We start from the raw sequence: 24,740 nt of genomic DNA, 5'->3' as shown, positions 1-24,740 counted from the left end.
CACTTGGCTGGGACGTCACCTTTTGATTTCTTTCTACTTCTTTGTTTTACCTTCGGCCTCTGCACCAGCTCGCTCCTCGGACTGCTGCCGCTCTCAGTCACTGCCACTACCCTTCATCCTCCCGCGCTGCTCCTCTCGCGATGCTAGCCCCTCGGACTGCTGCCACTCTCAATCACTGCCACTACCCTTCATCCTCCCGCGCTGCTCCTCTCGCGATGCTAGCCCCTCGGACTGCAGCCACTCTCAGTCACTGCCACTACCCTTCATCCTCCCGCGCTGCTCCTCTCGCGATGCTGGCCCCTCGGACTGCTGCCACTCTCAATCACTGCCACTACCCTTCATCCTCCCAAGCTGCTCCTCTCGCGATGCTAGCCCCTCGGACTGCTGCCACTCTCAATCACTGCCACTACCCTTCATCCTCCCAAGCTGCTCCTCTCGCGATGCTAGCCCCTCGGACTGCTGCCACTCTCAATCACTGCCACCACCCTTCATCCTCCCAAGCTGCTCCTCTCGCGATGCTGGCCCCTCGGACTGCCGCTGCTCTCAGTCGCTGCTGCCGCCCTTCATCCTCCCAAGCTGCTCCTCTCGTGATGCTAGCCCCTCGGACTGCCGCCGCTCTCGGTCGCTGCTGCCGCCACCCTTCATCCTCCCACGCCGCACCTATTGCCTGCCTTTGGAATGTCTGGTGAGACAGTGTTGAGGAAGCTTTGAGAATGTCTGGTGAGGAAGTGTTGAGGAAGTAAGGCAAGTACATCCTTCCTTAGATAAGGAGAACAAAACTGTGCACGGTACTCCAGGTTTGGTAAGGCAGTAAAGGGTTCTGTGGAGCGGGCAGGGAAGTCGAGCTGAGTCAATAATCAGACCAGCCATGATCTTATTGAATGGGGAGCAGGCTCGGGGTCCGGGTGGCCCACTCCTGCTCCTATTTCACATGGTCTTATATTCCCAGCATGCCCCGCGGGGGAGACTGTGCCACACCCAGACTACAGGAGCTCAGTGCGCAGGCGCGGGCCCTGGCTGGGTTTGGAGCATGCACGGTGCGTATAATGGCGGAGGAGACACATGTTGGACAGGCTCCTCAGAAGTGCCCTTTTCAGCGGGATGGAGTGGAGTAATGAACCAGCGGGGAGGCTTCATAAACAACCGGTGCTCGCCGGAAGCCAGGAATAATAACCGGAATATCGGCGGTTGTAGGTTCGGGGCTTTCTCCCGGTCACAGGCCCTTCTTCCGGTCACAGGCCCAGGCTAACAGCGGCCATCTTGGTGCAGGACGTCAGGTTCAGCGCTCCGCCATCTTGATTCAGTGAGTAGCACAACGCATGCGCGGCCATCTTGGTGCAGGAACAAAGTGAAAGATGTCAGTTTCTGGAACTGAACTCAGTCAGAGTCAGCACCTTCAGGGGAGGGGAACCAGTGATTATAGAACTCAACCCAGACAGAGTCAGCACCTTCAGGGGAGGGGAATCAGTGAGTATAGAACTCAACCCAGACAGAGTCAGCCCCTTCAGGGGAGGGGAACCAGTGAGTGTAGAACTGAACCCAGCCAGAGTCAGCCCCTTCAGGGGAGGGGAACCAGTGATTATAGAACTCAACCCAGCCAGAGTCAGCCCCTTCAGGGGAGGGGAACCGGTGAAACATAGAAACTAGGTGCAGGAGTAGGCCATTCGGCCCTTCGAGCCTGCACCACCATTCAACAAGATCATGGCTGATCACCCAACCCATCACCTCACCCCCCACGCCCCCTCCATAACCCCCGACCCTCCTAGCTGCAAGGACCACATCCAATGAACTGGCATCAACAACTCTCCGCAGCAGGGAACCCCACAGGCCAATAACTCCCCGAGTGAAGAAGTCTCTCCCAATCCCAGCCCCAAACAGCCCACCCCCCATCCCAAGAGCATGCCAACCCCCGGCTCTGGACCCACCCAACACCGGGAACACTCCCCCCGCACCCAACCCGCCCCATCCTGTCAGAATCCTTCCCAAATGCCGAACACCCCTGGATGTCGAGCCCCCAGCCCCGGCCACCCCAGAGCCACGTCCCCACGACGCCAACCACACCACATCCACCAACCGCCATCTGCACAGTCAACTCATCCACCCCACTCTGAACACTCCCCGCAGAGAGGAGAGGGAGTAAACCAGTGATTGCAAAACTGAACACAGCCAGAGCTAGCACCATCAGGGGAAGCAGAGGGAGGGGAACCAGTGAATGTAGAACTGACCACAGCCAGAGTCAGCACCTCCAGGGGAGGAGAGGGAGGGAACCATTGAGTGTAGAACTGAACCCAGCCAGAATCAGCACCTTCAGAGGTGGAGAGGGAGGGGAACCAGTGAGTGTATTTCTGAACCCAGCCAGAATTGGTGGTGAAAACTGGGAGTGGAGGAGAAACAGTCTAGAAAAGTGCGATGGGTTTGGATTTCAGCAGGAGGGACAATGTGTGGGACAGGGACTTACAGCTTTGGAAGAACAAGAGAGGAAAGAATGTTCCATGGAAACTAGATGTGTCTATCCTGAATTTCTGTCTTGTACTGACAGTGATGAGTTTTGTTATCTCCTTTTACAGCGTATTAGAAGGTTAGATTTTCAGACAGGAAACACAAATCAAACGTCGCGTCAAGATCTGACGGAGTCAATCGATTCTTCAGGACCTGAATATTCAGGCCTTTGAAAGTGGAAGGAGGAATGATTGTCTGTTCTGTCTGTGGGTAAAGATTTCAAACATCAGTGTGACTGGAAAAGCATCGCGACACACACACCCGAGTGAGTGTTCCCGTGCATTGACTGTGGAAAGAGCTTTAGCCAGCTGCACAGCCTAAATGAACATTGCACCATTCAAATTGCAGAGAAACTGTAAACATGTTGTGTGCGTGGGTGAGGCTTCAACTGATCGTCCAAACATGGAGAGTCACAAGGATACCCGCACCACGGAGAAACCGTGGAAATGTGGTGACTGTGGGAAAGGATTCAGAAAACCATCTGAGCTGGAAATACATAGACGCAATCACACTGGGGAGAGGCCGTTCACCTGCTCTGAGTGTGGGAAGGGATTCACTGGGTCATCCACCCTGCTGAAACACCAGCGAGTTCACACTGGGGAGAGGCCGTTCACCTGCTCTGAGTGTGGGAAGGGATTCACTTATTCATCCAACCTGCTGACACACCAACGAGTTCACACTGGGGAGGGGCCATTCACCTGCTCTGAGTGTGGGAAGGGATTCACTGGGTCATCCACCCTACTGAGACACCAGCGACTTCACACTGCGGAGAGGCCGTTCACCTGCTCTGAGTGTGGGAAGGGATTCACTCGATCATCCACCCTGCTGACACACCAGCGAATTCACACTGGGGAGAGGCCGTTCACCTGCTCTGAGTGTGGGAAGGGATTCACTCAGTTAGCCACCCTGCTGACACACCAGCGACTTCACACTGGGGAGAGGCCGTTCACCTGTTCTGAGTGTGGGAAGGGATTCACTCAGTCATCCACCCTGCTGACACACCAGCGAGTTCACAAGTGATTGCAGGAGTTGGAATCTGCTGTTATTGCTGCTGTTAATCACATCCCACTGAACCATGTTCATTGTGACAGTTGAGGTTTGTTTCTGCTGATGTTAATAACCCTATAACTGGGCTGAGCTTTAATATTCTGGATATATTGCTGATTGTGTTCTCGAGGCTGCAGTGTCCATTTAAGAAACACTGTGTGTTATTTTTTTCCCTTAATTCAGCGACTCACAACAGAAATTCAGTTTGGAATAAAATTATGAACTTTTACTTTAATTTTAAATTGATCTTTGGTACAAAATCTACAATAGTGTCAAAGTTTCCACTTAATAAAATCTCCAATTAGAAAAAGCTTGCTGACAATTCTTACTGACTTGCACATTACACACAGTGGCCCCTCCATTATCCACCAGGAAGAAGAGGAATGGGAATTGGTGGGGAATCAGTGTCCCCAATTATTGCCCCTCCCGTCTTGTGTAGCAATCCCCTCGGCACGGGAATGGAGACAATCCAGACCTAAACTGTGTGCAGTACTCCAGGTGTAGTCTTACCAACACCCTGTACAGTTGTAGCAGGACTTCCCTACTTTTATACCATCCCCCAGCATTCCATTTGCCTACTTGCTGTACCTGCATACTAACTTTTTGAGTTTCATGCACAAGAACCCCCAGATTCTTCTGTACTACAGCATTTTGTAATTGTCACATTTGAATAATAATTTACTTTTTTATTTTTCAAACCAAAGGGGATAACCTGACATTTTACTACATTATAGTCCATCTGCCAGATTCTTGCCATCTCATTGAGCCTATCTATATCCCTTTGTAGATTATTTGTGTCCTCCTTACAACTTGCTTTCTCACCCATCTTTGTATCATCAGCAAATTTGGCTACGTTACACTCGGTCCCTTCATCCAAGTAATTAATATAAATTGTAAATAGTTGAGGCCCCAGCACTGATCCCTGCAGCACCCCACTAGTTACTGATGGTCAACCAGACAATGAACCAGTTATCCCACCTCTCTGTTTTCTGTTAGTTAGCCAATCCTCTATCCATGCTGATATGTTACCCCCAACCCCATGAACATTTACCTTGTGCAGTAACCTTTTATGTGGCACCTTGTCAAATGCCTTCTGGAAGTCCAAATACACTGGTTCCCCTTTATCCACCCTGTTCATTACATCCTCAAAGAATTCCATCAAATTTGTCAAACATGACTTCCCCTTCATAAATCGATGGTGACTCTGCTTGACCGAACTTTGTTTTTCCAAATGTCCTGCTACTGCTTCTTTAATAATGGACTCCAACACTTTCCCAACCACAGATGTTAGGCGAAGTAGTTTCCCGCTTTTTGTCTGCCTCCTTTTTTAAATAGGGGCGTTACATTTGCAGTTTTCCAATCTGCTGGGACCTACCCAGAATCCAAGGAATTTTGGTAAATTACAACCAGTGCATCCACTATCCCTGCCGCTACTTCTCTTCAGACATGAGGATGCAAACCACTCCTCTTGCCTCATAACCCTGCAAATCTTTCCAACTCAAATATTTATCTCTTTTGAAAGTAACATGTGAATCTGCTTCCATCACCCTTACAGGCAGTGCGTTACAGGCCATAACATCTGGCTGCTTAATTTTTTCCCCCTCGTGTAGCATCTGGTTCATTTGCCAATCACATTAAATCGGTGACCTCTGGTTACCGAGCCTTCTGACACTGAAAATTGTTTCTCCTTATTATTAAGAGAGTTGGTGGGCTGGAGGAGGTTACAGAGATAGTGAGGGGCGAGGCCTTGGTGGGACTTGGACATGGAGTATTTTAAAGGTTGAGGCCACCAGCTGTCTCTCCCAGTGCAGAATGTGACTCACTGCTAACAGAAAAAGTTTTTGTTTAATGACTAAAGATGCATAATGAGGGTAAATCAATCTCTCTACCTTTTAACTAACAGCAACACAGACCCCCGACACTGTAAATTGTTTCTCATTATAGAAGCATAGAAATTTACAGCATGGAAGGAGGCCATTTAGGCCCATCGTGTCTGCGCAGGCCGACAGAGAGCTATCCAGCCTAATCCCACTTTCCAGCTCTTTGTCCGTAGCCATGTAGGTTATAGTACTTCAAGTACACATCCAAGTATTTTTTAAATGTGATGAGGGTTTCTGCCTCTACCAACCTTTCAGGCAGTGAGTACCAGACCCCACATCACCCTCTAGGTGAGGAGATTTCCCCTCTAAACCTCCTACCAATTACTTTAAATCTATGCCCCCTGGTTGTTGACCCCCCTCTGCGAGCGGAAATAGGTCCTTCCTATGCACTCGATTTAGACCCCTCATAATTTTATACACCTCAATAACATCTCCCTTCAGCCTCCTCTGTTCCAAAGAAAACAAACCCAAAATATTAAGAGGGTTGCTGGGCTGGAGGAGGCTACAGAGATAGGCAAGGGTGATACTTTGGAGGAATTTCAACAAGTGGAGGAGTATTTTAAAGGCTGAAACCACCAGCCATCTCCTCCAGCACAGAATGTGACTCACTACCAATAGGAAGGCTGTTACTTTAACTACTACAAATGCATAATGAGGGGAAATCAATCTATGTTCCTTTAACTAACAGTGACATGCTAAGAGGGAAATGAATGATCTTTTCAATTTTTATTCGACTTGGCACTGAAGTGCCTGGAACTCATAATAGGAACTCCAAGGAAACAAAATACTGACAAATGTTCACCTCTTATGTTGCCAAAACAAACCTCGATTTAACTGTGAAAAGATAAATTCTTTAAGAGGGGTTCACACTGATTCACCTGACAGTCTGACTCAGGATCCAACCCTCAATCAGCGCGATTGGTTGCAGAACATGCTGCTGCCTTGACCCAACTGTCATGTATTATACAGGTTGCCTGGGGTTGCATACTACCAGCAGACGGCTTACCTGTTGGAGTCCTAAGGGATCCCAGCATCCCTTAGGAGCACTGTATATAAGCAGGTCTCCCACACTGTACCAGCACTCTGGAGTCTGAATAAAGGAGCTTAGGTCACAGTTACTCATTGTCATATAAATTAGCCAGAAAAAGCAGCAAACTGGAGGACTGGGAGAAATTTAGAATTCAGCAGAGGAGGATAAAGGGTTTAATTAAGAGGGGGAAGCTTGCTGGAAACATAAAAACTGACTGCAAAAGCGTCCATAGATACGTGAAAAGAAAAAGATTAGTGAAGGCAAACGTAGATCCCTTGCAGTCGGATTCGGGTGAATTTATAATGGGGAACAAAGAAATGGCTGACCAATTGAACAAATACTTTGGTTCTGTCTTCACAAAGGAAGACACAAATAACCTTCTGGATGTACCAGGGGACCGAGGGGCCAGAGAAGGAGCAACTGAAGGATATCCTTATTAGGCGGGAAATTGTGTTTGGGAAATTGACGGGATTGAAGGCCGATAAATCCCCAAGGCCTGATAGTCTACATCCCAGAGTAATTAAGCAAGTGTCCCTAGAAATAGCAGATGCATTGGTAATTTTCCAACAGTCTATCAACTCTGTATCAGTTCGTATGGACTGGAGGGTTGCTAATGTAACACCACTTTTTTTTTTTAAAAGGAGGGAGAGAGAAAACGGGTAATTATAGACCAGTTAGCCTGACATCAGTAGTGGGGAAAATGTTGGAATCAATCATTAAGGATGAAATAGCAGTGCATTTGGAAAGCAGTGATAGATTGGTCCAAGTCAGCATGGATTTATGAAAGGGAAATCATGCTTGACAAATCTTCTGGAATTTTTTGAGCATGTAACTAGTAGAGTGGACAAGGGAGAACCAGTGGATGTGGTGTATTTGGACTTTCAAAAGGCTTTGACAAGGTCCCACACAAGAGATTGTGTGCAAAATTAAAGCACATGGCATTGGGGGTAATGTACTGATGAGGATAGAAAACTGATTGGCAGACAGAAAGCAGAGAGTTGGGATAAACGGGTCCTTTTCAGAATAGCAGACAGTGATTAGTGGAGTGCCGCAGGGCTCAGTGCTGGGACCCCAGCTCTTTACAATATATGTTAATGATTTAGATGATGGAATTGAGTGCAACATCTCCAAGTTTGCAGATGACACTAAACTGGGTGGCGGTGTGAGCTGTGAGGAGGATGCTAAGAGGCGGCAGGGTGACTTGGACAGGTCAGGCGAGTGGGCAAATACATGGCAGATGCAGTATAATGTGGATAAATATGAGGTTATCCACTTTGGGGGCAAAAACACGAAGGCAGAATATTATCTGAATGGCGGCAGATTAGGAAAAGGGAAGATGCAGCGAGATCTGGGTGTCATGGTTCATCAGTCAGTGAAAGTTGGCATGCAGGTACAGCAGGCGGTGAAGAAGGCAAATGGTATGTTGGCCGTCATAGCAAGGGGATTTTAGTATAGGAGCAGGAAAGTCTTACTGCAGTTGTACAGGGCCTTGGTGAGGCTCCACCTGGAATATTGTGTTCAGTTTTGGTCTCCTAATCTGAGGAAGGATGTTCTTGCTATTGAGGGAGTGCAGCGAAGGTTCACCAGACTGGTTCCAGGGATGGTTCGACTGACATGCGAGGAGAGACTGGTTCAACTGGGCCTTTATACACTGGAGTTTAGAAGGATGAGGGGATCTAATAAAAACAAGTAAGATTCTGATGGGACTGGACAGCTTAGATGCGGGAAGAATGTTCCCAATGTTGGGGAAGTCCAGAACCAGGGGACACAGACTTAGGATTAAGGGCAGGCCATTTAGGACTGATATGAGGAGAAACTTCTTCACCCAGAGAGCTGTTAACCTGTGGAATTCCCTACCACAGAGAGTTGTTGATGCCAGTTCATTGGATATATTCAAGAGGGAGTTAGATATGGCCCTTACGGCTAAAGGGATCAAGGGGCATGGAGAGAAAGCAGGAAAGGGGTACTGAAGGAATGATCAGCCATGATCTTATTGAATGGTGGTGCAGGCTCGAAGGGCCGAATGGCCTACTCCTGCACCTATTTTCTATGTCTACAGTATTCAGTTGCATTACTTTATTATGAGCATACAATTGGCGACGAGATAATGAACAACCACGCGAACAACCATGGAACACTGTTGGTCTCGTGTAGAAATTCTCAGAAGGGGATGATTGAGAGGCCTTCATGGAGTGACTCGACAAATACTCTGTAGTCAACGAGCTAGAAGCAGATGAGAACACTGCCAAACGAGGGGCGATTCTCCTCACCGTCTGCGGGGCAACAACCTATGGCCTCATGAAGCATCTTCTCGCTCCGGTGAAACCAACAACCAAATCCTATGAAGAACTGTGTACGCTGGTCTGAACACACCTAAATCCGAAGGAAAGCGTTCTGATGGCAAGGTTTCAATTCTACATGTGTCAGTGGTCTGAAGGCCAGGAAGTGGCAAGCTACATCGCCGAACTAAGGCACCTTGCAGGACATTGGAATTCGATGGATTCCTTGAGCAAATGCTTAGAGACTTTTTGTGCTTGACATTGGCCATAAGGTTATCCTTCGCAAACTGTTGACTGTTGAAACACCAAATCTGAGCAAAGCCATAACGATAGCCCAGGCATTTATGGCCACCAACGATAACACTAAACGAATTTTGCAGCATAAAGAGGTTTTGCCAAGTACTGTACACAAAGTAATGTCCTTTTCAGGCAGAAATGGATATGGCAGAATGTACACGCCTGTAGCTGTACGTCCGCAGATGACCCAGAGTCTGCCATCAATCATTAATGCAAGGCAGTTAACACCTTGATGTTGCTGTGAAGGTGATCATTGAGCCCATCAATACCGCTTCAAACACTGTGTGTGCAAAGGCTGTGGAACAATGGGACACCTCCAGCGAATGTGCAGATGAGCTGCAAACCCTGCAAACCACCATGTTGCGGAGGAGAACAGATCCATGACGGATCAGGCTGAACTAGAGACTAGAACTGAGGAGGCAGAAGTGTACTGGGTACACACCTTCACCACGAAATGGCCACCGATCATGCTAAAAGTCAAACTGGATGGAATTCCAGTATCCATGGAACTGGACACGGGTGTGAGTCAGTCTATCATGAGCAAAAAGGCCTTTGACAGGCTGTGGTGCAACAAGGCACACAGGCCCAAGATTAGCTCCATTCATACCAAGGTAAGAACTTACACTAAAGAGCTGATCCCTGTAATTGGCAGCGCAGCAGTAAAAGTCTCCTATGATGGAGCAGTGCACGAACTCTCACTATGGATTGCACCAGGAGATAGCCCCACGCTGTTCGGCAGAAGCTGGCTGGGAAAAATCCGCTGGAACTGGGACAGCATCCGAGCACTCTCGTCTGTTGATGATGCCTCATGTGCCCAGGTTCTGAGCAAGTTCCCGTCATTGTTTGAGCCAGGCATCGGAAGTTTCTCGGGGTCAAAGGGACAGATCCACTTGGTTCCCGGTACACAACCCATCCAGCAAAAGGCACAGGCAGTACCATATATGATGCGAGAGAAAGTGGAAATTGAGCTGGACAGGCTGCAGTGAGAAGACATCATTGCACCGGTAGAGTTCAATGAGTGGGCCAGCCCTATTGTTCTGGTTCTCAAAGGCGACGGCACGGTCAGAATTTGTGGGACTAGAAAGTAACGATTGACTGTTTTTTGCTACAGGACCAGTACCTGCTACCCAAGGCAGATGACCTATTTGTGACTCTGGCTGGAGGAAAGAAGTTCACCAGGTTGGACCTGATCTCGGCCTACATGACGCAGGAGCTGGCGGAATCTTCGAAAGGCCTCACCTGCATCAACACGCACAAAGATCTGTTCATCTACAATAGGTACCCGTTTGAGATTCGATCGGCCGCAGCAATTTTCCAAAGGAACATGGAAAGTGTGCTACAGTTGGTTCCACGCATCGTGGTTTTCCAGGACGACGTACTGGTCACAGGTCGGGACACCGTCGAACACTTGCAGAACATGGAAGAGGTTCTAAGTCGGCTAGATCATGTAGGACTCAGGTTGAAATGCGCAAAGTGTGTTTTCCTGGCACCAGAGGTCGAGTTCTTAGGGAGAAGAATTACGGCAGATGGCATCAGATCCACCGATGCCAAGACGGAGGCCATCAAGAATGCGACAAGACCACAGAACATGACAGAGCTGCCGTCATTCTGGGGACTCCTCAACTATTTTGGTAATTTCCTACCTGGGTTAAGCACCTTGCTAGAACCTCTACATGTGCTATGCAAGGGAGATGACTGGGTATGGGGTAAATCACAAGAGGCTGCTTTTGAGAAAGCCAGAAATCTGTTATGTTCCAACAAACTGCTTGTCTTGTATAACCCATGTAAACGCTTAGTGCTAGCTTGCAATGCATCTTCTTACAGGATCGGGTGTGTGTTACAACAAGCTAACAAATCGGAACATTGCAACCGGTCGCCTATGCATCCAAGAGTTTGTCCAAGGCCGAAAGAGTCTATAGCATGATTGAAAAAGAAGCTCTGGCATGCATTTACGGGGTGAAAAAAATGCACCAGTATCTGTTTGGTCTCATGTTTGAGCTGAAAACTGACCATAAGCCACTCATATCGCTATTCTCAGAGAGCAAAGGGATTAATACCAATGCCTCTGCCTGCATCCAAACATGGGTGCTCACACTGGCTGCATACAACTATGTAATCCACCACAGACCAGGCAGAGAAATGCGCTGATGCTCTCAGTCAACTACTATTGCCCACCACCGGGGTGGAAATGGCACAGCCTGCAACTTGCTCTTGGTGATGGATGCATTCGAAAATGAAAAGTCACCCGTTACCGCCCGCCAGATCAGAACCTGGACCAGCCAGGATCCTTTACTGTCCCTTGTAAAAAACGGTGTCCTCCATGGGAGCTGGTCCAGCATCCCAGCAGAGATGCATGAAGAGATCAAGCCGTTCCAGCGGTGCAACGACGAAATGTCCATACAGGCGATTGTGGGGTAATCGCATGGTTTTGCCTAAGAAAGGCAGGGAAATGTTCATACACGACCTACACAGTACCCACCCAGGCATAGTAATGATGAAAGCTATAGCCAGATCCCAAGGGTGGTGGCCCGGCATCGACGCAGACTTAGAGTCATGCATGCGCCAATGCAACACTTGCTCTCAACTGAGCAATACACCCAGAGAGGCACCGCTAAGTTTGTGGTCATGGCCCTCCAAACCATGGTCGAGGATCCACAATGACTTTGCAGGCCCGTTCCTAGGCAAAATGTTTTTGGTTGTTGTGGATGCTTAAAAATGGATTGAATGTGTAATATTGTCTGTAAGCACATCCACTGCCACCATCGAAAGCCTTCAAGCCATGTTTGCCACACACGGTCTGCCCGATGTCCTTGTCAGCGACAATGGGTCATGCATCACCAGTGCTGAATTCAAGGAATTCATGACCCGCAATGGGATCAAGCACATCACATCTGCCCCGTTCAAGCCCACATCCAACGGTCAGGCAGAACCGGCAGTCCAGACCATCAAGCAAAGCTTGAAATGCTTATCGGAAGGCTCCCTGCAGACCCGCCTGTCCCAAGTCCTGCTCAGCTACCGCACCAGACCCCCCTCACTCACGGGGGTTCCCCCAGCCAAACTGCTCATGAAAAGGACGCACAAAACAAGGCTCTCTCTTGTCCACCCTGATCTCCACCATGATCACGTTGAGGACAGGTGGCATGAATGAAGCATGTACCATGATCATGCAGACTTATCACGTGATATTGAAGTCAATTACCCTGTATTAGTATGCAATTATGGACATGATCCCAAATGGTTTGCTGGCACTGTGATAGCCAAAGCAGGGAGTCAGATGTTTCAGGTCAAACTTGCCAATGGACTAATGTGCAGAAATCATTTGGACCAAACCAAACTGCGATTCACAAACAGCCACGAGCAACCTGATGACACCACCAACTTCGACCCTCCAACATATACACAAGCGACAACCGACATCACGGTTGACCACGAAACTGAACTCACCATCCCCAGTAGCCCGGCAAGGGCAGCTGTCCAGCAGCCCAGCGAAGAAGCAACCAACTCACCCACAACTGCATTTGTACCGAGACGATCGACAAGGGAGTGAAAAGCCCCAAATCGTCTCACCCTGTAAATAAGAGTACTATTGACTTTGGGAGGGAGTGATGTCATGTATGCAACCCCAGGCAACCTGTATAATACTGCCACCAGAGGGCTTACCTGTTGGATCCCAGCATCCCTTGGGAGCACTGCATATAAGCAGGCCTCCCACACTGTACCAACACTTTGGAGTCTGAATAAAGGAGCTAAGGTCACACTTACTCATTGTCTACAGTACTCAGTTGCATTACTTTATTATGAGCATAACACCACCGATCTCTGAGCTCTCTTCCTGTTGATTCCCGAGCAATCAATCACCACTCGCCAACATTATGCTGCCAGATTAAGTTGAGGGGCTCAGAGGAGGTAATAAATTGAGGCCGTGAATCTGAGTTAAGAAATAAAATTAGAGAAGCATGAATAAATGAATGAATAGAGGCAACATAAACTAAAGGGTACAATCCTAAAGGGGATGCATGAACAGTGAGCGGGTTTACGCACACAAATCGCTGAAGGTGGCAGGACAGGTTGAGAAAGCAGTTAAAACATTTACAGGATCCTGTGCATCACAGAGGCATGGCGTACAAAAGCAAGGAGGTTATGATGAACCTTTGTAAAACATTAGTTCAGCCTCAACTGGAGCATTGTGTCCAATTCTGGGCACCGCACATTAGGATGTGAAGGTCTTAGAGAGGGTGCAGAAAAGATTGACAAAAATGATTCATGAGATGAGGGACTTCAGTTACGTGGATAGACTGGAGAAGCTGGGGTTGTTCTTCTTTGAGCAGAGATGGTTGAGAGCAGAGTTGATGGAGGTGTTCCAAATCATGAGTGGTCCAGACAGATTAGATAGAGAGATACTGTTCCCGCTGGCAGAAGGGTTGAGAACCAGAGGAGACAGATTTATGGTGATTGGCAGAAGATCATCATCATCATAGGCAGTCCCTCGAATCGAGGATGACTTGCTTCCATGTTAAAAAGTTCACACGTGTTTCAATGAAGGACCTAAAATTCCAGGTCCAAACTAAATCTTGAAGGCTGGAAGATGCCTGTACGTGGAATTTTTAACGTGTGGTGACCGTTGCATGCCAGCCACCACACGGCCTTGACAGAGCTAGGTCTTGGTCCAGTGGCAAGGATTAATCAAGACGATTGGAGACCAGTTCTGCTGCACGGACCTAGTGTGCACACAAATCGCAGTGTGGACTGGTCCATGCTGCACCTGGGTCCTCGCCTCTTCTAGGCCCTGAACTTGCGCCTCTCCTGGGCCCCGATTACGTCCCTCTACAATCTCTCGCCGCTCCTTCACCCCGACTTCGCCGCTCCTGCTGTACCTGCCCACGCTCCAATCACTGAGCTGGACCTTGATGACGGCCCTTTTCACTGCCATTGCTCACCTGCTGCAGGACATTCTGCTCCCTGGAGTGGTACGCTGCCACACTGCTCCTTCCACTCCCTGGCCTGCTTCAATGGTGGTCGCAGGCTGGGGGCCGCTCAGACTGCTGGTCTAGGCCACCACGCTGCTGCGTCCGCTCGCTGGCCTGCTCCGATGGTGCTCGCAGGCCGGGGGCCGCTCAGTCTGCTGGACTAGGTTGCCATGCTTCTCTTTCTGCTCCCCGGCGTGCTCCAATGGTGGTCGCAGGCTAGGGTCCGCACACTGCTGGGCCAGGCCGCCATGCTGCTCCTTCTGCTCCCCGGCCTGCTCCGATGGTGCACTCTTTGGTAGACTGTGGGTAAGGCACACAAAGAAACTACACACAGGACAGTTGAACAGCTTCTCCCCAGTGTGAATTCGCTTGTGTACCAGTAGGTGGGGTGAACGAGACACACACACACCCGAGAGAGAGTGTTCCAGTGCACTGCCTGTGAAAATAGCATTAACCAGTTACACAGCCTGAAAAAACATCGCACCATTCACAGTGGGGAGAAACCGTACACATGTTCTGTGTGTGGATCAGGCTTCAACTGATCGTCCAACCTGGAGAGACACAAGGACACCCGCACCACGGAGAAACCGTGGAAATGTGGGGATTGTGGGAAGGGATTCAATTGCCCCTCTGCACTGGAAATTCATCGACGCCGTGACAATGGAGAGAGGCCGTTCAACTGCCCTGAGTATGTGAAGGGATTCACTCGTTCATCCAACCTGCTGGTACATGAGCGAATTGGCAGAAGAACCAAAGGTGATGTAAGAAAAATCTTATTTATGCAGCAAGTGGTTACGATTTGGAATGCACGGCCTGAAAAAGGTGGTGGAGGCAGACTCAATCACTGCTTTCAAAAGGGAGTTGTATAATTATCTGAAAGAAAACATTTGCAGGGCCGGAGGAAAGGGCGGGGCAGTGGGACTAGCTGGGAGCCAGCAAGGGCTGGATGGGCTGAATGGCCTTCCGTGCAGTAACCATTCTGATTGTGTGAGCAGAACACATAAGTCTGGTCCCTGACTCAATCTAAAGCGTTCCTGATTGTGAGCACCTCTGTTAAACCTGCCCTGCACCTTCACAGCTCCAAGGAGAACCACTTTAGATGTTGCAGCCATCATCTTATTGAATGGCGGGACCAAAAGCCGATTCATCTCCTATATCGGATTTTCTCATGTATTCATGTCACTGGTCCCCATCCTGCACCTGATGGCCTCCCTGCAGTAAGATGGCCGCCACGCATGCTCCCTGCCCTGCAGTGGGACAATGGCAAGCATTGTGACGTCGAGGAAGCCCCGCTGCTGTCGCTCCCTGCGGTGAGCAGTCCCGCGCTACTCAAAGATGGCGGCCGAACTCCCCGCAACCCCCGACAGTAACCAAGGCCCGTCCCCACCCGAAGGTGCCCCGCAGCCGCCACTCGCCGACTCGGCGGCCAAATCTCGCTGCCCGCGTGTGTCCGTGAGTCCACAGGGAGACCGGGCGCGCTGCTCGGGCCGCTCCTCCATCCTCCACAGCAGCGGCGAAACGTCCGTTCAATCCGCGGCCAATAGGCTGGCCCGCGCCTGCGCACAACTCCGCCCCGCCTCACCCGGGCCCCCGAGCTCAAAGGCCGCGAGCGGAGCCCACCAACAAACGACCAACCGCCCGCGCGCGCGCAGCACTCAGCCCGCAGCCAATGGCGAGGCGGCGCGGGGCACCAGCCCACGCAGCGCGCGCTGCTCCGCGCCAATCAGTGCGGGCGGGGCCGCGGCACCAATCAATCAATCGGCGAACAATCCAGGGCGCGCGGTGCTGAAGGGAAAGTGTCTCTGGCGACACAAACAGAAGATGCTGGAAGTGTCCACGGCTCAGGCAGCATCTGTGGGCAGCGTCAGAGGGGGCGGGGCCGCGGCCCTCCGTCACAACTGGAGAGTGCTGGGAAAGAACAGATCCTGAGGGAGCACTGAAAGGGGGAGGGGGAGAAAGGACAACAGGGAAGGTCTGTGATAGGGGGGAAGGGAGAGATTAGAGAGACAACAGGGAGGATGGGCCGAATTCAAATGGTACTGGCAGGAGTTAGAACAACATTAGTCAGGATAGGGTGTGAATGGTGGGATAATGATCAGTGGGCACTGGAGACAAGGAAAAAAACAGGCTCGGTGGGTGGATACCATGAGAAATAGGAGCGGGAGTGGGCCACCCGGACCCCGAGCCTGCTCCCCATTCAATAAGATCATGGCTGGTCTGATCATAGACTCAGCTCCACTTTCCTGCCCGCTCCCCAGAACCCTTTACTCACTTATCGCTCAAAAATCTGTCTATCACGGCCTTAAATATATTCAATGACCCAGCCTCCACAGCTCTTTGGGGTAGAAAATTCACAGATTTACAACCCTCTGAGAAAATTAATTCCTTCTCATCTCAGTTTTAAATGGGCGGCCCCTTTTTCTGAGACTATGTCCACTAGATACAGAGAAAAATTTGCTCTACACTATCCCATCAAAAACTGCCTGGGCACGTACAGCACGGGTTGGACAGGAAGGTTTAAGCTAGGCATTCCAGAACTTGGGGCCTGGGCAACAGAAGGTACAGCAAACAAAACCATCAATGGTTGAACAATTAGAATTAGGGATGCTCAGGAAGACAGATATCTCATGGGCGGGATGGGGGGGAGCAGATGTGGGGCTGGAGGAGTTTACAGAGCTAGGGAGGGGCGAGGCCATGGAGGGAGTTGAAAATAAGTATTCGAATTTTTAAATCAAGGCGTTGCTTAACCAGTAGCCAATGTCAGTCAGCGAGCACAGGGGTGATGGGTGAGCTGGACTTGTTAGGACATGGGCAGCTGAGTTTTGGATCAACTCTAGTTTATGTAGGGTAGAATGTGGGAGAAGTGCATTGGAATAGTCAAGACCAGAAGTAACAAAGGCATGGATCAGGGCTTCAGCAGTGGATGAGTTGAGGCAGGGGCGAAGACGGGCGATGTTACAGAAGTGGAAATAGGCAATCTTAGTTATGTTGTGGATATGTGGTCAAAAACTTATTTCAGGGTTAAGTATGACACCAAGGCTGTGAACAGTCTGGTTCAGCCTCAGAAAGAAGTTGGGGCGAGGGATGGAGTCAGTGGCTTGGGAAAGGAGTTTGTAGAAAAGACAATTACAAATATTCAAATATTTCACAGGCTATCACGTGTAAAATGTGTGGATGAGTTTTTTAAATTCAATCGGTTCCAAAACTGGGTTAATTGACACAGAAAGTAACGGATTTCAAATCTTATGCAAGACAGTTCAATAACGGGGTGATTCAAATTTTTCAGCTGTGTTTAAAGTGAGAAACTGCAGTTAAGTCTACTACAACCACAACTCATGTACTCAAACGGAACAAGTTTGGGGTTTGTTATGATAGAAGGCAGGGGGATGGGAACCAATGCAGGGAGACAGAGGGAAACAAAAAGGAGACAAAAGCAAAAGACAGAAAGGAGATGAGGAAAAGTGGAGGGCAGAGAAACCCAAGGCAAAGAACAAAAAGGGCCACTGTACAGCAAAATTCTAAAAGGACAAAGGGTGTTAATAAAAGAAGCCTGAAGGCTTTGTGACTTAATGCAAGGAGTATCCGCAATAAGGTGGATGAATTAATTGTGCAAATAGATGTTAACAAATATGATGTGATTGGGATTACGGAGACGTGGCTCCAGGATGATCAGGGCTGGGAACTCAACATTCAGGGGTATTCAACATTCAGGAAGGATAGAATAAAAGGAAAAGGAGGTGGGGTAGCATTGCTGGTTAAAGAGGAGATTAATGCAATAGTTAGGAAAGACAGTAGCTTGGATGATGTGGAATCTATATGGGTAGAGCTGCAGAACACCAAAGGGCAAAAAACGTTAGTAGAAGTTGTGTACAGACCTCCAAACAGTAATAGGGATGTTGGGGAGGGCATCAAACAGGAAATTAGGGGTGCATGCAATAAAGGTGTAGCAGTTATAATGGGTGACTTTAATATGCACATAGATTGGGCTAGCCAAACTGGAAGCAATACGGTGGAGGAGGATTTCCTGGAGTGCATAAGGGATGGTTTTCTAGACCAATATGTTGAGGAACCAACTAGGGGGGAGGCCATCTTAGACTGGGTGTTGTGTAATGAGAGAGGATTAATTAGCAATCTCATTGTGCGAGGGCCCTTGGGGAAGAGTGACCATAATATGGTGGAATTCTGCATTAGGATGGAGAATGAAACAGTAATTTCAGAGACCATGGTCCAGAACTTAAAGAAGGGTAACTTTGAAGGTATGAGGCGTGAATTGGCTAGGATAGATTGGCGAATGATACTTAGGGGGTTGACTGTGGATGGGCAATGGCAGACATTTAGAGACCGCATGGATGAATTACAACAATTGTACATTCCTGTCTGGCGTAAAAATAAAAAAGGGAAGGTGGCTCAACCGTGGCTATCTAGGGAAATCAGGGATAGTATTAAAGCCAAGGAAGTGGCATACAAATTGGCCAGAAATAGCAGCGAACCTGGGGACTGGGAGAAATTTAGAACTCAGCAGAGGAGGACAAAGGGTTTGATTAGGGCAGGGAAAATGGAGTACGAGAAGAAGCTTGCAGGGAACATTAAGGCGGATTGCAAAAGTTTCTATAGGTATGTAAAGAGAAAAAGGTTGGTGAAGACAAACGTAGGTCCCCTGCAGTCAGAATCAGGGGAAGTCATAACGGGGAACAAAGAAATGGCAGACCAATTGAACAAGTACTTTGGTTCGGTATTCACTAAGGAGGATACAAACAACCTTCCGGATATAAAAGGGGTCAGAGGGTCTAGTAAGGAGGGGGAACTGAGGGAAATCTTTATTAGTCGGGAAATTGTGTTGGGGAAATTGATGGGATTGAAGGCCGATAAATCCCCAGGGCCTGATGGACTGCATCCTAGAGTACTTAAGGAGGTGGCCTTGGAAATAGCGGATGCATTGACAGTCATTTTCCAACATTCCATTGACTCTGGATCAGTTCCTATGGAGTGGAGGGTAGCCAATGTAACCCCACTTTTTAAAAAAGGAGGGAGAGAGAAAACAGGGAATTATAGACCGGTCAGCCTGACCTCAGTCGTGGGTAAAATGATGGAATCAATTATTAAGGATGTCATAGCAGTGCATCTGGAAAATGGTGACATGATAGGTCCAAGTCAGCATGGATTTGTGAAAGGGAAATCATGCTTGACAAATCTTCTGGAATTTTTTGAGGATGTTTCCAGTAAAGTGGACAAGGAAGAACCAGTTGATGTGGTATATTTGGACTTTCAGAAGGCTTTCGACAAGGTCCCACACAAGAGATTAATGTGCAAAGTTAAAGCACATGGGATTGGGGGTAGTGTGCTGACGTGGATTGAGAACTGGTTGGCAGACAGGAAGCAAAGAGTAGGAGTAAACGGGTACTTTTCAGAATGGCAGGCAGTGACTAGTGGAGTGCCGCAAGGTTCTGTGCTGGGGCCCCAGCTGTTTACATTGTACATTAATGATTTAGACGAGGAGATTAAATGCAGTATCTCCAAATTTGCGGATGATACTAAGTTGGGTGGCAGTGTGAGCTGCGAGGAGGATGCTATTAGGCTGCAGAGTGACTTGGATAGGTTAGGTGAGTGGGCAAATGCATGGCAGATGAAGTATAATGTGGATAAATGTGAGGTTATCCACTTTGGTGGTAAAAACAGAGAGACAGACTATTATCTGAATGGTGACAGATTAGGAAAAGGGAAGGTGCAACGAGACCTGGGTGTCATGGTACATCAGTCATTGAAGGTTAGCATGCAGGTACAGCAGGCGGTTAAGAAAGCAAATGGCATGTTGGCCTTCATAGCGAGGGGATTTGAATACAGGGGCAGGGAGGTGTTGCTACAGTTGTACAGGGTCTTGGTGAGGCCACACCTGGAGTATTGTGTACAGTTTTGGTCTCCTAACTTGAGGAAGGACATTCTTGCTATTGAGGGAGTGCAGCGAAGGTTCACTAGACTGATTCCCGGGATGGCGGGACTGACCTATCAAGAAAGATTGGATCAACTGGGCTTGTATTCACTGGAGTTCAGAAGAATGAGAGGGGACCTCATAGAAACGTTTAAAATTCTGATGGGTTTAGACAGGTTAGATGCAGAAAGAATGTTCCCAATGTTGGGGAAGTCCAGAACCAGGGGTCACAGTCTGAGGATAAGGGGTAAGCCATTTAGGACCGAGATGAGGAGAAACTTCTTCACCCAGAGAGTGGTGAACCTGTGGAATTCTCTACCACAGAAAGTAGTTGAGGCCAATTCACTAAATATATTCAAAAGGGAGTTAGATGAAGTCCTTACTACGCGGGGGATCAAGGGTTATGGCGAGAAAGCAGGAAGGGGGTACTGAAGTTTCATGTTCAGCCATGAACTCATTGAATGGCGGTGCAGGCTAGAAGGGCTGAATGGCCTGCTCCTGCACCTATTTTCTATGTTTCTATGTTTCTAACTAGGTGAGAATTGCTAAAAGTTAGATTCAGAAAAAGCACTAAAATGGAACACCGATTTGTCTCCTCTGATCATGGAGGAATCAAATATTCGACACGCTGTGTTTGAAACAAAGATAATTTATTCAACTTTTATACAGGGTATTAATTTCCAGCTCAGGTATAGGGGTTATTAAGATGATCAGAAACAAACAAAAGCTGCCAGAATGAATATGGTTCAGTGCCCAATGCAATCACAATAAATCCTGTTCTATTTACAAATGCAGCCTTTCTCCTCAGGCCATTTAAAACTGAGCTGAGGAGGAATTTCTTCTCTCAGAGGGTTGTAAATCTGTGGAATTCTCTGCCCCAGAGAGCCATGGAGGCTGGGTCACTGAATATATTTAAGGCGGAGATAAACAGATTTTTGAGCGATAAGGGAGTAAAGGGTTATGGGGAGCAGGCAGGAAAATGGAGCTGAGTCTTTGATCAGATCAGCCATGATCTTATTGAATGGGGAGCAGGCTCGGGGAGGGGGGGCCTGGTGGCTCACTCCTGCTCCAATGTCTCATGGTCTTATCTACCCAGCATGCCCCGCGGGGGAGAATGTGTCGCACCCAGACTACAGGAGCTCAATGCGCAGGCGCGGGCCCTGCCTGGCTTTGGAGGAGGTGACACGCTTTGGACAGGCTCCTCAGAAGTGTCTTTTTCAGCGGTACGGAGTGGAGTAATTGACCAGCGGGGAGCAGGGGAGGCTTCATAAACAACCCGTGCCCGCCGCAAGCCCGGAATGTTTACCGGAATATCGGTGGTTGCAGCTTCTGGGATTTCTACCGGTCATAGGCCCAGGCTAACGGCGGCCATCTTGGTGGAGGAAGGCAGAATCAGTGCTCCGCTATCTTGATTCCGTGAGTAGCACAGCGCATGCGCGGCCATCTTTGTGCAGGGACGAAGTGAATAAAGAGAACTGAGTCAACACCTTCAGGGGAGGGGAAACCAGTGAGTGTGGAACTGAACCCAGACAGAATCAGCGTCTTCAGGCGAGGAGAGGGGAACCAGCGAGTGTGGAACTGATCCCAGCCACAGTCAGCATATTGATGGGAGAGAGGGGAAACAGTGAGTTTAGAACTGATCCAAGCCAGAGTCAGCACCTTCAGGGGAGGAGAGTGAGGGGAACCAGTGAGTGTCGAACTGAACGCAGCCAGAATCAGCACCTTCAGGGGAGGAGAGGGAAGGGAACCAGTGAGTGTGGAACTGAACGCAGCCAGAATCGGTGGTGAAAACTGGGAGTGGAGGGGAAACAGGTTAGACCATAAAAAATAGGAGCAGGAGTAGGCCATTTGGCCCCTCGAGCCTGCTCCCCATTCAATAAGGTCATGGCTGATCCGATCATGGACTCGTCTCCACTTCCCTGTCCGCTCCCCATAACCCTTTACTCCCTTATCGCTCAAAAATGTGTCTATCTTCAACTTAAATATATTCAATGACCCTTTGGGGCAGGGAATTCCATGGATTTCCAACCCTCTGAGAGAAGAAATTTCTCCTCATCTCAGTTTTAAATGGGTGGCCCCTTATTCTGAGACTATGTCCCCTAGTTTTAGGTTCCCTGATGAGTGGAAATATCCTTTCTCCATCCACCTTGTCGAGCCCCCTCATAATCTTAAGTTTCAATAAGATCACCCCTCGTTCTTCTGAACGCTAATGTGTATAGGCCCAACCAACTCAACCTATCCTCATAAGTCAACCCCCTCATCTCCGGAATCAACTCAGTGACCTTCTCTGAACCGCCTCCAATGCAAGTATATCCTTTCTTAAATGCGGAGACCAAAACTGTACGCAGTACTCCAGGTGTGGCCTCACCAATACCCTGTACAGTTGTAGCAGGACTTATCTGCTTTTATACTGTGAGGTTATCCACTTTGGTGGTAAAAACAGAGAGACAGACTATTATCTGAATGGGGACAGATTAGGAAAAGGGGAGGTGCAACGAGACCTGGGTGTCATGGTACATCAGTCATTGAAGGTTGACATGCAGGTACAGCAGGCAGTTAAGAAAGCAAATGGCATGTTGGCCTTCATAGCGAGGGGATTTGAGTACAGGGGCAGGGAGGTGTTGCTACAGTTGTACAGGGCCTTGGTGAAGCCACACCTGAAGTATTGTGTACAGTTTTGGTCTCCTAACTTGAGGAAGGGCATTCTTGCTATTGAGGGAGTGCAGCGAAGGTTCACCAGACTGATTCCCAGGATGGCGGGACTGACGTATCAGGAAAGACTGGATCAACTGGGCTTGTATTCACGGAGTTCAGAAGAATGAGAGGGGACCTCATGGAAACGTTTTAAATTCTGATGGGTTTAGACAGGTTAGATGCAGGAAGAATGTTCCCAATGTTGGGGAAGTCCAGAACCAGGGGTCACAGTCTAAGGATAAGGGTTAGCCATTTAGGACCGAGATGAGGAGAAACTTCTTCACCCAGAGAGTGGTAAACCTGTGGAATTCTCTTCCACAGAAATTTGTTGAGACCAATTCACTAAATATATTCAAAAAGGAGTTACATGTAGTCCTTACTACTAGGGGGATCAAGGGGTATGGTGAGAAAGCAGGAATGGGGTACTGAAGTTGCATGTTCAGCCATGAACTCATTGAATGGCGGTGCAGGCTCGAAGGGCCGAATGGCCTACTCCTGCACCTATTTTCTATGTTTCTACTCTATCCCCTTTGCAATAAAGGCCAACATTCTATTTGCCTTCCTGATTACTTGCTGTACCTGCACACTAACTTTTTGTGTTTCATGCAAAAGGACCCCCAGGTCCCTCTGTACTGCAGGCACTTTACAATATTTCTCGATTTAAATTATAATTTGCTTTTCTATTATTTCTGCTAAAGTGAATAACCTCACATTTTCCCACATTATACTCCATCTGCCAGTTTTTTCCCACTCACTTAGCCTGTCTATATCCCTTTGCAGATTTGCTTTGCCACCCATCTTTGTGTAGTCAGCAAACTTGGCTACATTACACTCGGTCCCTTCATCCAAGTCATTAATATAGATTGTAAATAGTTGGGCACCCAGCACCGATCCCTGCGGCATCCCATTAGTCACTGTTTGCCAACCGGAAAATGACCCATTTATCCCGACTCTGTTTTCTGTTAGTTAGCCAATCTTCTATCCATGCTAATATATTACCCTCAACCCTGTGAGCTTTTATCTTGTGCAGTAACCTCTCATGTGGCCCCTTATCGAATGCCTTTTAGAAATCCAAATACACCACATTCACTGGTTCCCCCTTATCCACCCTGCTCGTTACATCTTCAAAGAACTCCAGCAAATTTGTCAAACATGATTTCCCTTTCATAAAACCATGCTGACTCTGCTTGATCAAATCATGCTTTTCCAAATGATCCGCTACTGCTTCCTTAATATTGGACTCCAGGATTTTCCCAACCACAGATGTTAGACGAATGGTCTATAGTTTCCTGCTTTTTGTCTGCCTCCTTTTTTAAATAGGGGCATTACATTTGCAGTTTTCCAATCTGCTGGGACCGCCCCAGAATCCAGGGAACATTGGTAGATTACAAACAATGCATCCACTATCTCTGCAGCCACTTCTCTTAAGATTCTAGGATGTAAGGCATCAGGTCCAGGGGACTTGTCCGCCTTTAGTCCGAATACTACCTCCTTTATGATTGTGGTAAGTTCCTTCCCCCGCTATAGCCCCTTGACTATCCACTGTTGGGATATTTTTTAATGTCCTCAACCATAAAGACTGATACAAAATATATGTTCAGATTTTCTGCCATCTGCATGTTCCCCATCACTGATTCCCTGGTTTCGTCCTCAAAGGGACCAACATTTACTTTAGCCACTCTTTTCCTTTTTATATACCTGTAGAAACTCTTGCTATTTGTTTTTATATTTCGTGCTAGTTTACTTTCATAGTCTATCTTCCCTTTCTTAATCATTTTTTTAGTCATTCTTTGCTGGCTTTTAAAAGCGTCCCAATCTTCTGTCCTACCAATAGTTTTGGCCACTTTGTATGCCCTTTATTTCTTTGGTTAGCCACGGATGGATATCTTTTCTTTTACACCTTTTCCTCCTCACTGCAATATATTTTTCCTGAGAGTTGCGAAATATTTCCTTAAATGGACGCCACTGTTCATCAACTGTCCTACATTTTAATCTATTTTCCCAGTTGACTTTAGCCAAATCTTCCCTCATATCTTTGTAATCTCCATCATTTAAGCTTAGAACGCTGGTTTGAGATCCAATTTTCTCGCCCTCCATTTGAATTTGAAATTCAACCATGCT

At 48.2% G+C, this 24,740-nt stretch overlaps 1 pseudogene; it reads left to right on the top strand.

Moving 5' to 3' along the window:
• Positions 1 to 1,078: 1,078 nt before the first annotated feature.
• LOC139249371 (zinc finger protein 420-like) overlaps positions 1,079 to 24,740 on the top strand; it is a 28,401-nt pseudogene continuing 4,739 nt past the window's right edge.

Source organism: Pristiophorus japonicus, unplaced genomic scaffold (genome assembly GCF_044704955.1).
Source record: "Pristiophorus japonicus isolate sPriJap1 unplaced genomic scaffold, sPriJap1.hap1 HAP1_SCAFFOLD_308, whole genome shotgun sequence".
NCBI lineage: Eukaryota > Metazoa > Chordata > Chondrichthyes > Pristiophoridae > Pristiophorus > Pristiophorus japonicus.
Note: the sequence above shows the minus strand (reverse complement) of the source record. Positions and strands in the feature narration are given on the sequence as shown.